The sequence below is a fragment of the Lineus longissimus genome, chromosome 9 (assembly GCF_910592395.1).
Source record: "Lineus longissimus chromosome 9, tnLinLong1.2, whole genome shotgun sequence".
Lineage (NCBI taxonomy): Eukaryota > Metazoa > Nemertea > Pilidiophora > Heteronemertea > Lineidae > Lineus > Lineus longissimus.
Window position 1 is genome coordinate 6,658,184 of NC_088316.1, and position 15,401 is coordinate 6,673,584.

Consider the following 15,401-nt stretch of genomic DNA (forward strand, 5'->3'; position numbering starts at 1 on the left):
GAGACGGTATTTCCATACGATCGATCAGGCGTATTCAGGTTGAATGTGACATTGTGTCGAAAGTAAACCGACCATTCTGGATGACGTCTTCAGAGACGGTATTTCCATACGATCAGGCGTATTCAGGTTGGATGTGACATTGTGTCGAAAGTAATCCGACCATTCTGGATGACGTCTTCAGAGACGGTATTTCCATACGATCGATCAGGCATATTCAGGTTGGATGTGACATTGTGTCGAAAGTAAACCGACCATGCTGGATAATGTCTTCAGAGACGGTATTTCCATACGTTCGGCGTATTCAGGTTGGATGTGACATTTTTTTAAGCATTTTCAATGACATCTTGTGTATATTCTGGGTGGGTGTGACAAATCCTTAAGTAACCCAAACATTCTGAATGACGTCTTCAAAGGCAGTATTTCCGTATGTGGCAGGTGTATTCTTGTTGGACGTGACGTTGTCTAAGTAAAGTGTTACCTTGCTGTTAGGACACTCCAATATCGTCTGCAATTGAAAGGCGTCCTGGTTGTGGAATTCCACCCAAACCAATTCAGCACCAGTGTCCTTATTAGAGAGGTATCCACCGAGGGAGGCTCCAAGTCCAATGTACATGTTAAGTACGCTGTAATTTGCAATCCTAGCACATGTAGCCAGACTTCTCTATGGATGCCAATTCAAGAGAAACTCAGTATTAAGTGCCGGTCTGGATATTGTCTCAAGGTATGAATTCAGGGACCATCTCACAGGTACATGTTTTTTGAAGCAAAAATGACTCAAGTCACTTAGTCTTGGGTGTGACCACACTCAAAAAGACTAAATGACTTACCCGTAGTCTTTTAGGCTTCAAAATACTTTTGAGATGGTCCCTTATAATACATGTAGTCAAGTCGCTGGGAGGTAGCAAAGATAAAGGCAAGACTATATATGTATCTAATAATATGAAAAATGCCACGTTTATTGAATGATACATGTATACAACAGCCACAGATTGTCTGAAAAAACAATAATTCCACAGTACATGTACATGTAACTTACATTTACTTTTAATGAGACCTTTGAAAGATATGATAAGTTTACATTGTACAATATTTGCACGAATTCAATATTATCCATTATGTAATCTTTCATCAAAAGTGATCATGTGAGTTTATGTCAGAATGAATAATGCGTGGAGGTGAAGAAGGAATACCGAAATACGTGAATTCCACTGAACAAAAAAACACAGGCAGGAGGATTTGCACAAATTCACATAAATTTGTTCAACAATCGAAAGACATGAGGTGCATCACTTCTTGTGCGTTCCGAAACCTAAAATAGAGGAAATTAAAAGAACCACTATTATGCAGATATTAGTATCACACGACATCATATCATTTTCTTCAAGGGTACACTACCAAAATATATGGAATTAAGGCGAAGAAAACAAGCAAATCTCAATTACACTGCATTCATGCTGCAACCTCATACTGGTTTGAGATGCCTTTGAACCAAAGACTTCCACTGCTTTGAAGTGTTCCCAACAATTTTCTCACCAGCGAAGTGTTTTTATTGAATAGAAACCGTTCTGTAATTGCAATACAAAAGCCTTTTGAATGGACAGGTGAGTTTTATGACATCTTTTAATGTATCATCTGAAGGAATTTCAATAAATTGATTGTCAATCCTTCCTTTTGACTCCACAATTCTGATAAACGATAATTATGTGATAAGCTACAGTTGTTTGAATTGGGCACTACCTCTAAGAAACTGCTGCATCAGCCTGACTCACAACCACTACAACATCAACTGCATAGAGCACACAGCCATAATCCTTTCAATCATGATTTACCTAATTTTTCTTTGTAAGAAGAGATGAGAGGAGAAGTTACGTCTTCCGCTTTTACCCATGAGTTGTGGGACGCATCATATCCTTGCCACTTTATGTAATACGTGTTGTTTTTGGGGTCGTAGTTGTCTATTCTCTCAGCTGCGCAATAGTCTCCTGCAAAATAAGTCAATTACATTTCATTCTGATGGCCATGCGACCAAATTGTCCCCCCCCCCCCCCCCGATTGGATATGAGGATACAGGGGTCAGTTCCTCATTAAACCTTTCAACAACTGAACATTTGGCTGAATGTTTCTTTGTAATCTCATTGCATCATGCACTCCGAGGAGTCCATTATTTCAATGGAAATATCACATAACTGTTTGTTTTTGCTCCGCAAATTAAATTTCTAAATCAGCTTATGGTTCCAAATTTCTAAATCAGCTTATGCACGCCATTGCACGATAATATATCGCCAGGTCTGCTTTGTATCCCCATTTTACTATTTCTGTCATGCAGACATGGCGCTAATTTAATTACCCTTTAAAAAGTGGCAGTACTGTACTGTCATCATAATCATTGTGGGTCCACTTTTAATAAGCATTCCTGGTCCTCAGTGGTTCAGTTACAATAACAGCGTGCGTGAGGAAGTCACTCATAATTCATTAACTAAATCAATGTACCGGTAGGCCTACATGAAGGCCGGGTGGGCTGCTAAGCTTCTGTAAATGCAGTGCTAGATACCATGGCTATCTACATTTGTACCATACCATCATCTTCTCACGATGTGGCAGTACAATAGACAGTTTCGAGAAAGACCCTGACCAAACTCCTCGCATGCGTGGAGAGTGTCCAGAACAATACGAGAAGGATTAAAACTTTATTCTCTCCATTGTTTGGTTGCAGAGAGAGGGAAATGGGAAAGAGTCACAGTTGCATCCTTTTTTTTCACAATCCAAATGCCAATTTTGTTTGTACATGTACCAAGTTTGAAGGGAACCTTTTCAGAGTAAGCCTATGACTGTAATGTATTTGCTGTAGTAAAAGTCCAGATTTCCAAGTTTACATAACAACTTGGCCGAGGATACGGGTACGGCAGCCGTATCTGAACATTTTTTGGCTATTCGTACGGCAGTGATCTGAGCATGCGCAAAAGCATTCACCTCCGGTTACGTCACTGCCACTGCCGTTTAGGTTTTTATAGTACGGCAGCCGTATCTGAACATTTTTTGGCTATTCGTACGGCAGCTCGCCAAACTGCAGTTGTGGATTAAAGTGCCGCTTCGGCGTCCGTTTCAGGCACTTCTCGATCGTTCGAGACCTCCGAGTATACATCTTGCAAAAGTTTACATCTTCATATATTCTTTTTGCCTTTTCAAGTTCAGTAAACGATGAAAATTCGGCATTTAATTCAATTTCATATTGGGGATACGGCTGCCGTACCCGTAGTCAGTTCGTAACAAACTTGGACAAAACTATAGCCTCGCTATACGATACTCGCATTTCATGATTTTGGCATCGACATTATTCAATTGTGATTGTCGTCACACTGTGGGCTTATAATATAAACCGTGAGATGCACTTAATGATTACCTACCCATATCGCGATATCACAAGTTTGCATCTCACAGTTTATAATAGCCCACACTGTCACTGCGTCTGCATGGCCATGGCCATGATGGCCCGTGAGTGTGAGTGTCACTGTCAGTGAGTGTGCTCACCTAACATAACATTAACAATAATACCAATAATAGTAATAGGCCTACCCATCTCCTATAGGTGAAACAAGCAAACAAATCAAGATTCCGCTTATTATTAAATGTCAAGGGTCCATAAATAACTTTATACGGAACGAGTTTAGAATCCCCGATCACACCCCAAAAAAAGGTCATCGGTTGACCAACCAAGCACCACTGTTCAATGGATTTATAGTTGAATGCGATCAAACTACGTCATTTCCGATCGGGGATTCTAAAGTTTAGCCCTTTATACCTCTGTCAGTCTGCACAGCAGCTGCCCTGCTGTTCATGCATTTCATTTCAGTTACATTCGATGCATCATGTGCATAGGCCTATGTTATTGACATTGTATGCAGGCTGTACCGAAAGGGGCTGGCTGGTTTGGTTGGCCAAACGCCGCCAATGTCGATTATGTAAAGAAAACTTCACAATAATATTGATACCTGCTAAATCTTCATTAACCATGCTATTACCTGTATCATTATTGTTACTGGTAGAATCCATTTCGTCCCGATGGTAAGCGATATATTACGACAAATGAATTGGAGCATTTCGCAATCTTGAGACTAGAGGCGCTGATTTCGTCACTTTCGCAATGCATTCGAAGAACCTCCGTTGGCGTCGTGATTACGTTCGGTTGACTCATCACCCAGCGGAATAGGAAAAAGTAGGCCTATCATCCTGAGCTTGGGGGCATTTCCAATCAAACGTGAGGCGGAGAGAGTAAAAAAATCAATGTGCAGCCAAAGGCGTGGTGGTGGTTGGGGTCCGTGGGCGGGCACGTTTATGGGTGGGGATCAGGGGAGGGTACTCTTCCACTATTTTCCTTGTGCTGGCAAGCTGACTCGGGCTGATATCTTCAGAGGACTACAATAACGATCACACTAGACCGGTGTAGAAGTTTAAAATGTCCTAGGATAGAATGTCCGGGAAACAAAGGATTCTATTATGCGCTTCAATCTCTGAGCTATTGCATTGTCAGTCATGGTCTCGATAGACCCGATAATAGGACCATAAAAATATTATTATTATAAGCCCCCCTTTAGGAGGGGCTCTTAAGATACACGTGTGTGTGGGAGTATATACTGATTTGATGAGAAATAAAGAGAGTAAATATTGTATATCCTTCAAACAATTTTTTTTGGTATTTTTCTGAATTAACTCCGTTGAGTTTACCGATTTCTCCGCGATCTTCCGGTGGTGGTTGCTATCCCATTGATTGAAATTAATTTAAATTAATTTAAATCTTCATGGGAATTCGCTACATCATATGCCTAAGAAATTGGCCAATTATATTAATATTTTTATTAGAGAAATATCCGTCCTAAATAATGACAGAAAAGGGTGGTTTATTTCAATTTTGTGTCGACATGGTGGTCGAGGTCACGTGACATAAAAACAAAACAATCGCATACACCCGTCCAAAAAAGGCACTTTAAGAAAAACAAATACGTTTTTCCAGCTTAAAACCACACTGACGACTAAGTTATTTTGGTCTACTACCCAAATCTGAAGTATCAAAATGAATCACAAACTAGAACTAGCTCTATTTAGCTATAGTTGCGTGAAAAATTCGGGTGAGCGACGTACATTCTGCACCCTAGCGGCCAATAATTAAACTACTTTCAGCCGTCTGCTCCGGTCTCGTTAGGGAGTTTTTCCCAAATGTACGCGATGATGACGTGCCCCATTAACAGGACGTGAATGCATGAGGACAATCCATTTAAGTGTCGTATATCACTGGAAACGCCCGATTCCCGTGAATAAGGACAATCACAATGTATTACATTACCAAAACAAAAATGTGTCGGAAGGAACTATATGGATGGTCCCATCGCACCCCCCCCTCCAGCAGTATGACACAGAAGGGCTAGTTGACTGTCCACCGGGGGGGGGGGGGGGGTTTGGGGGGAGCTTCCCCCCAACGCACTGGTAAAAACCTATGTCGACGGAGGGGGGTTTGGGGGGTGTCCCCCCATTGTAACAGCTGTAGTTGTTAGAGCTTGCACTTAACATATGCTCGTAGGGGGGTTCGGGGGAGCTCCCCCGACCTAAAGGGGGGCTCACTAAGTCCTTGACTTTACATATTAAGCCCCCCTTTAGGAGGGGCTCTTAAGATACACGTGTGTGTGGGAGTATATACTGATTTGATGAGAAATAAAGAGAGTAAATATTGTATATCCTACAAACAATTTTTTTTGGTATTTTTCTGAATTAACTCCGTTGAGTTTACCGATTTCTCCGCGATCTTCCGGTGGTGGTTGCTATCCCATTGGTTGAAATTAATTTAAATCTTCATGGGAATTCGCTACATCATATGCCTAAGAAATTGGCCAATTATATTAATATTTTTATCAGAGAAATATCCGTCCTAAATAATGACAGAAAAGGGTGGTTTATTTCAATTTTGTGTCGACATGATCGAGGTCACGTGACATAAAAACAAAACAATCGCACACACCCGTCCAAAAAAGGCACTTTAAGAAAAACAAATACGTTTTTCCAGCTTAAAACCACACTGACGACTAAGTTATATTGGTCTACTGCCCAAATCTGAAGTATCAAATTGAATCACAAACTAGAACTAGCTCTATTTAGCTATAGTTGCGTGAAAAATTCGGGTGAGCGACGTACATTCTGTACCCTAGCGGCTAATAATTAAACTACTTTCAGCCGTCTGCTCCGGTCTCGTTAGGGAGTTTTTCCCAAATGTACGCGATGATGACGTGCCCCATTAACAGGACGTAACATCTATTTTAAAATGCGTTTCGAAAGTGAATGCATGAGGACAACCCATTTGTGTCGTATATCACTGGAAACGCCCGATTCCCGTGAATAAGGTCAATCACAATGTATTACATTACCAAAACAAAAATGTGTCGGAAGGAACTATATGGATGGTACCATCGCACCCCCCCCCCCCTCCAGCAGTATGACACAGAAGGGCTAGTTGACTGTCCACCGGGGGGGGGGGGGGGGGTTTGGGGGGAGCTTCCCCCCAACGCACTGGTAAAAACCTATGTCGACGGAGGGGGGTTTGGGGGGTGTCCCCCCATTGTAACAGCTGTAGTTGTTAGAGCTTGCACTTAACATATGCTCGTAGGGGGGTTCGGGGGAGCTCCCCCGACCTAAAGGGGGGCTCACTAAGTTCTTGACTTTACATATTAGCAGAATACAATAGGGCCGGACACTTTTTCCAGGGGACATTTTCTACTTTTACACCGGCGGTTCGTACTGGTCGGGGCGCACGGTCGGAGCGCATAACGGGGACGTCAAAGGCAGATGTTCGGTAATTCAAAGCATTGCCTGCACTAAAAAGGGTAGGGCCTAAATGCAGGGTCTATATGGTAGGGTGGAATCGGAGGGGGGGGGGGGCGGGCGGGCGGGCGCCCGGGGAGCGGGGACAAGCGGGCAGTGACCATATATTAAAACAAAAGATCAACAACCTAACCTCCTTCACTATAACGGACTCCTGATTGGCTGTTCATTAATCGTAGAATGCCCACGATATAAAGGCCAGATGTCAATCGTACATATACCACGTTTGTTTGGAGGAGACTACGTTGGATAGTGTGCACGAAAAGCAAATTTAGACAGGTCCAGATTACGACCCGGGCCTGGTTGCTCAAAACAATTTTTGTCACGAACACTGGCGTGACTTTAACTTGGCGTTATCTCCTTCAGTTAAGCCGTTAGACCTAACACAAAGTTAAATCAACGCCAGCGTTAGTGACAAAACTCTTTTTGAACAAGCAGGCCCTGGTCTTATTAATTTACCGAGTCAAATATGTGTAGTATATAAATGCCCATACAGTTCCGTTTAGTTAATTACCAGTGAGGTCTCCTTAGTCATAATTCCATCATAGCCGTTCCAGACGCACTTGCTTATTTATTGGTAAGATAACGCAATATGATTGTGTATACATGTAGTTGTGGTTTGCGACTATCTCTTCCACCATTATATCATTTTAGACAGTCATAATGGTGCAGTATAAATATCTTAGTGATATTTGATACTATACTATTGCAAAAGGTATAAGCCTATGGTTTCCTGGATTGATCGCAGTTACAGCACGACAGGAATTACGGAAGATTCGGGGAAACATAGTGACGATGCATCGCCAAAATGGATACCTCTCCTGCTGGCATTGTATGATACTTTCTCCCAGAGAGGCGGACTTCTCTTAGACATGTTAGAAGTTATATCAAATTAAATGACAAAGAGGTACTCACCAAAAAAGTTGTATCATTAATGTCGGATGTTTTTCTTTTTACTCCTGACTGGTGAAGAGTTAGTAAGTAGTATTTATCGCACAAGTAGCAACTAACTGGCAGTGTTATTGCTTATAAGCAGTTGGTGGTAGTTTTCGGTTCAGATACCTGTCCGGAAGATTGAATCAGGTTTCTACCGCGGGTTAACTTAATTTTAAAACTTGCTGAAAGAAACGTACCAGTGGAAAGATATACGATGCAAATCCTACTTGGTCATTTGTAAAAAAACTCGACAGGTAAAACAGGAGGGGTCTTATTAAAGTTGTAATGTCGACCTCTCGCAACACCGCATAACGAAATTAAAAACAACTGGCAGGGTCATTTAATATTTCTCTATATTCTTAGGGGGATCGGGGGAGGGCTATGTTACATATAACCACCCTGGAGAGTCGATTCGCAAGAATGTCGAGAATGGAAAACAAGGTGTACAAACTATCGGGCTATAATAGCGGTGCTATTGGCTATAGTCCACTTCCGATTAAGCTAAATAATCGGCAAGTGGGTAAAATTGATAATTTCCAAGTTACAATACGTGATTACTACGCAGAATTGACGCTACATGTATTTCTTTATGATGGAAGAACATTCAGCGCAAACCTGAAGCAAATTGAGTTGAGAAACTTGGGAAGAGGTACCTCGGACTTATATAAAAAAAATGGCGGTTCTTTAGAAAAGCAATGCTGCTTTTGCTAGCTTTGCACAAATCATGAGGATATGTACAATATGCCATGACGTATGTATTAAGGTTTGAGGCTTTGGTAACTCTATGTTGGCCTTCATCTCCTCTAAAAAACGCAGAGTTTATTTTGGTAGGCAGCTATCATGCAATCCATATTATGGGCTATACATGTACATGGGCGCTATAATGGATCCCCGGAATCGGGGCTACACTACATTAAGTTTTAACCAGTCAATGCGCGATTCCAACGACCTTTTTGCTGATTGAGTGCTCCAGGGCGATGAATACATGCCGTCTTACCGGCGGTGAACATCAATTCTAAAGTCTCCTCATCCTTTCACCAGCGGCCCAAAGGTCTGGGAAATCCGTCAGACGCACATTCATATAAATGGGTGGCCAATCGAAATGCTCGACTCAAAGTAATTTGAAGTTGGCCTGAAGTGATATTGCCATCATTGCCTTTTGATCAGGTAACTCTTCTTCTATACGAATTCAGGATTTAACATTATTAACAGCAAATGTTGGAAATCTTTTGTACCAGTCTCACTAATCCTTGGTCGGTAGGAAAATGTTGGAAACATGCTAATCCCTCATTAGTATAAAATGTTTGAACATGTAGGAATAAGACGAAGTTCACCCAACTTTGCTGAATCAAGACATTTTCCTACATCGCAGAATGTGGAAAAATGACGGGATTATTTATTCCTCCTTCGTTGAAGGATTTTCACACATTTTCCAACATTATAGCGAAGAACTCTATCATTTCAGCGCTACTCTATAGGTGCCTCACTGTCATTATTACATGTCCATACAGGATAACGTCGAAAGGCGTAGAGAAATGTTAGAATATGTTGAAAGGAAACAACAGATTAACTTTCTGAAGCATTCCGTTATTTTCCTACATATTACTACAACGGTCTCCCCAACAGGGTCTTTTGCGTCAAATGAAACCGGCCTGGCGTACATCACAAATCATGGAACATATATACTTAATTGGCACTATCATGCAACTCGCTCTAACGAACTCCTTAGGATTCAAGTATGAAATTGGATTAATGAAAAATAATATTGTGTCATTTCACTAAATAATGGATGAAATGAAGATGATTTTGCTGAGCATACTCAGTTGATTGCGGCGAAGGAGTACCGCGGTAGTATCGTATATCAAGGGTCCACCTCGATAACCAATATATCTCGTGAATGCAGATCAAGAAACATGACATATATTTGCTGAAGATGTCAATTGTAAATCTTCAGCAACAGAAGTTTTTCTATGAAATATTGCATCTTCAAGTCGATTATCACTGCTCTTGTTTCATACTAATTATCAAAGGTTATACTTTTTGTGGCCTCGGTGGTATTTGACAATTAAAGGGACTAACATTTCTATTTAAAGTATCGGCGCATTCCCTGTCCAAAGGACAAATCTGAGAAGCATGTACGGTGAGTATAAGCATATGTGGTTGTTTCCCATATTTCAGTGTTTCGATACAATGGACAGCTAGCGACACCATGATTTTTCAATACGAGTAGATACAGAAAATCACGTCAGTCTCTGTTCAACCTTCCCTAACACTGAGTGGAAATATTCAGAAACGGAAACACCCAATGTCACATCGTGACACAGAATGCTGCGCACCTACTAGAATGCCACCCCACATACAATCATGCATTGATTGAATAAGCGGCGAGCCGTCAGTTCAAATGACCACCTCACTAACCCAGACTAGCTTTTAATCCGCCGGATATATCGTTAACAGAAAAAATATGATTTTTTTATTTCACCGGTATACAGTACCTGCTAGTATAATTTGCCGCAGCAGGTAGGCCTAGTAATGTGTCTCTAAGTCCATATTACGGTTTATAGAGTAGGAGTGATGGTACCTAGAGAAACCGCCTATTATAACAACATGAATCCCGGGATGATCAGGTATGCGTAAAACACTGAACTAAGCAAGATTTAATAACTTGCTTTTTATCAGGTTCTTGACTATTGGTTATTATTTTGATGACATTTTACGATGTTACTGTCACAGAAACATGAAGTAATCATTTGACACTGAACATGATTTGCGTGGTGACGTCGACATTTAAGGTGATTGTGACGATGCAGCAAAACGTTACAGAAGGAACATTTCTTTACGACAGGTATCCACAACTGAGCATTTTAGCAATGAAACATACCAGGACAGTTGACCATGGGCACTCACCGCTGTTCATCCCCGCAGCTCCTCCTCAAATGGGCTAACCAATGGCGAAACGTCCTCGGATTAATGTCGTTTTGCTGCAGTTAGAGGACAGTTTTCCTGCTGTTAGTGTTTTTATACCTGCTGCCATGTAACGGAAAACAGGGATCATGAGGAAGACTCAGATGACCGCGCCCCTGCCGATGACAGGGATGACATGCCCATTCGCCCTCGCCGGCGCCATTACGCGTATTCTTTGAATGAGAGAATACATTATCTGGATGATTTTGCGGAGGCGCATCTTCTTGGCCATGAATTCGCAAGAAATGCAACGACATTTGCCAGAGCTACCGACATTAATCCAATGACGTTTCGACATTAATCCAATTACTAGGCCTACATGCCACGGCAAATTGTACAAGTAGGTACTGATGTATGGATTCTTTTTGGGACACCCAGTATGACGGTGCGTCGAGTACAAATTCCTGTTTGAGACATATCCTTTCATTGGTTACGATCGCGATGGCTCAGTCGTAAACACATCATACCCTCCACCGGGGCCCGGTTTCGATTCAGCGGATGTATAATTGTTTTTTCATATTTCTTCAAATATATTGATTTGACATTCTCGAAGAATGACGACGGGAGCGGTGCATCTAGAAACCCGAGGGGTGGGGTGGAGGCGGGAATGGGGATGGTTGGTACGTTGTCAACAGTCTTTATTTATGAATGTTTGATGACATCTGTATTTTGAATTATTATTCGTGACTGTAGAAAACGTGGCGAAACGCACTTTCACATTGAAAGCAAAACTGAAATTTAGGCCCCTCCCTACACACCCTGGCTCCTTGTATGAATAACCAGTGTCAACACGGTAATCGATGAAAATCAGTTGCGAGCCCAATACGATGATTATATTTATATACGTCCTTCTTCTGGGCTAACACCCGTTCCAAAAGGTTACGTGATGGCTTTCATAATTATGTCTACCTCATTATCATAGAGTGAACACAGAGTGAGAGACACGCGCGGTTGCTGAAACTAGTAGAAATGTGAGCACATATAGTATAAGGAGTCCATTCATCGAAAAGTGGCAATTACTCAAGAACGGCTAGAGCACATCATCAGTCCAGATACTCGGGATATATACATTTCCTTTTTCTATTGTGTTAGGTTATTGTATTCTATAATTCTCTTTCGCGGAAGTGTACTATAGCCCATAGCGTCGATGGTATAGCATGGTCGTTTGTACAGTGGGGAAAAGGGTTTAGTTATTCAATAAAGTTTGAAAAACTGTCTTGTTCGGGGACTTTTAACGAAAAAGTGTTGTGTTCACCTGGTATGTTCTTCACGCATACTTTGCATCACATGGAGAGAAAAATGGACCACCCGTTTGTTCTAGGTAAACAAACAAATTGGAAAATACACATGGATTGATTTGTTCGTGCACCACAAAAACCACTGGTAAATTTTCTACGAAATTCAGCGCATTATGATGTTTTATTAATTATCCATGTTTGCAGAATGGACACGACTGTTTATTTCAGAAAACGTAACAATGACTGCACCTTTTGGCACATTTTCTCCAAGGGCCCAAGCAGTTGCTTTGCAAGGTAAGTTGCTTTGTAAGTTGGAAGGCTTGACACGATTCTCGGCAATCTGGGGAACTGATTCTCCAGGACGAAGTCACGGGATGATGTCTAGTTTAGTACCTTTGTGGTAAATGTTTAATCTGTAATCCTGAAATCAGGGCTGAAATCCAACATTACTTGTAGTTGTAACTAAGACCTGTTTGATCAATAGCTGCAATCGTTCGGCCTGCAATTATGAAAAAAGAGGCTCTCTCTTGCCAGAAGCACTCAACCTCGCTCCCCGAAGCTAAAACCTGTATACATATGCGAGTAGACAGGCAATTTTGCCCAACATAACATGTAATGTTCGCCCAACATAGATTTGATGTTGGGCGCCCACCGTAAATTCAACGTAAAGTAAACCTCACATAGACTATAATAAGTTGTGTGTTAACGTACAGGTAAGATTTTATTTTGAATTTCTATCTCTCAACTTTTTATCAACTTTTTATCAACACCCTATTCTTAAAATTTCGCAAAAAATATATGTCCAGCTTTTTTCTGTTCCGATCCATATAACAATGTAATTCGTTCCATTTCCTCTATTTGATCAGAGTCTTTCGATGAATTCATTGAAAGACTCCGATTTGATAAAGAATCATGACCACGGCACCGAATTAGACAGAGAAGAACTACGGTTTAAGATAGATACAATAACCATCACTGACGGCATATTCCCATCGATATTTCAATGTCTACCATAACACTTGGGGAAATCAACGTGACTCACGTACACGCCAATACCTAGATTACAAAATAAAAACTTGCCCACCGCACGCAGAATATAACTATGGAATATATATCAAACAAGTGGTTGTCTCGCCAAACACCAAGTGGGTGGAACTAAAATGTAAGCTAACCCGAGCGAGGACGGTTTGGGCGAAATGACAGGTTAACATGAGCGAGCTTGTGAGGTTTCGCAACCACCAGGTTAGGCCCTACGACGACGTTTATCTATTGTGTGAGTTCACCCGAACAATAGATAAACGTCGTCGTACGGCCTAACCGGATGGTTGCGAAACCTCACTAACCCAAACCGCTTGGATTGGTGCAAAATGTGGAAGCATTTTAAAAGTATTTCAAACCACATTATTCGATATTCAATTTGAGATGTTTTAGAATATAAATTGGTACCTCACTGTCGATATTGATTAATAATAATAATAATAATGAGTCTTTTATATAGCGCAATTCCGCGACACAAAAGTTCTGGCTCAAAGCGCTTTGGGATATCATATTATTACCCCGGTCTTCACAGAAATCAATCAGGGGTTTCAAGGAGCAACCAGAAGGTGCTCACTTGAACTCGACCAGTAGGGGAACTAAGCAGTGATTCGGCCGGGAGTCGAACCCACGACCTCCTGATCATGAGGCCGACTCTCTACCACTGCGCTACCGCTGCCCCTGTGATTGATTGTCTCACCCAAACCGCTCGGGTGGAGCTAAAAATATTGGTCAAAACCTCGGCTACCCCACGGTTTTTGTCTGCATTTTAGCTCAAGCCTCGCGGTTTGGGTGAGACAACCAATACCTCCAGTTCGGTATCAATTCCTTAAGCCAATACCATCAGTCGGTAGAAATGTCTAACATGAATACCTCAAACAGATTAGCTTCGTTTGATTGTACATTAACGCACGAAACATGCCAAAAGCACTGCGGCGAAATCGGGGGCAGAAGTGTACATTAAAAACAATTCGTCGTTGCAACCATGATGTTTTAGAATGTGTAATGACATATATATATATAGAGAGAGCTTCTTTAATTCGAGCTGTATAAGGCTGTCTATCAATGTGCTTTGGTCCAGTTGCAGTTAATCACAAACAAAAGCTCGTATCCTGAGCGATTCCTTGCTTACCAGTAATGGTATATCAACCTCTACATCCGGGGTCTATTTGATTAGCATTCAAAATGGCTGCACTGTAACAGACGGCTTGAAATTCAATTTATTTATTTATTTACTTATCCGGAAACCTAGATGGTTAACCATTTGGTGGATATTACTTTGGTTAGCTTTGTAGGATAACTATTATTTCCACCCTTTTATATACGAGAAGGTATGATTTGGGAACTCGGCGTCGGGGTCAGATGGAAAAATTGTTAGAGTGTGACCCTCCCTTTGTGTAGGAGTTGCGGTATGATTAGATTATATTTGGTCGATTAAGTCTATTGATTCTGACTTCGCTGAGAACCCAAGCCGTCCCTTTTTGGGGTTAATCGATTGATCAATCTTATATTTAATGACAAAAGATATCCTTAGTTTTAAATTGAAATGATTAGTTAATAGGTATGATTTAGGTTCAGTTGGACAACGATGGGTCAACTATAGTAGTACGTCCACTACATGGAAAACCCCGGCGTTTTTAAACCCCGGGGATACTCCGAACCAGAAAAAGCCCGAAGAAGACACGGCGAGGACTTCCACTACATTGAAGCAGTTACTGAACACGGCGACAGATGGCGTGGTCTATACGAAATTCCTGCAGACCTCTCCAATATTTTGTTATTGTTGGAGTCGCGATTGACCGACACGAAATTGCAGCGCATGCGCAGTGGTAACCACGCCGCATGTCGCCGAGTGTAGGAACTAACTAACGTTTTTGTGATTACACTACATAAAACGCCGTGCTTAAATTAGCTCCCATTTAGCCCTGAATCCATCGCGGTGACAAGAAAACACCGGCGTTTTCTAGCACCGGCGTTTTCGAGGGGAAAATTAACAGGTGTAAGCGCAAAAACTCCGGACCAACACCGGCGTTTTATGTAGTGGACGCGACTCTAATGTAACCATAACCTACAGCTGTTGCGCTCGCTTCAGGATTATTGTCGTCATTTTTGGCACCGCCGGGACGCGAAAATAGACCCTGGTCACAGATGCTGTTGGCATAAGGGGTGACATGTTCTTTTTCGGTCAGGTCGTGGCGATTACTAAATGATTTGGCGTTCCCTGATTGGTCAGTAATGACGGATCGGGATCTACCTATCTTACGACGCATGCGCGGCAGTTGGATACTAAAACGGGGCTCACTCCCTAAACGAGAGACTTTTCCTCACATTTTTCCTGCGAACACGCTCATTCTCCGAATCCAC

At 41.7% G+C, this 15,401-nt stretch overlaps 1 protein-coding gene across 8 annotated transcripts in view; it reads right to left on the reverse strand.

The window, feature by feature from the left end:
* The window catches only part of LOC135493600 (glycine receptor subunit alpha-2-like), a 387,954-nt gene that overhangs the window by 263,892 nt on the left and 108,661 nt on the right, over nt 1-15,401 (reverse strand). Inside the window, exon 1 of one of the 8 annotated variants that reach the window (XM_064781062.1) lies at nt 7,780-7,873. The exons of 6 other annotated variants lie outside the window; for them this stretch is intronic. The gene's annotated coding sequence lies outside the window, so the exon portion shown is untranslated. Of the gene's footprint in view, nt 1-7,779; nt 7,874-15,401 lie in introns of those variants that run through there. One more of the 8 variants, XM_064781061.1, reaches the window with a different exon arrangement.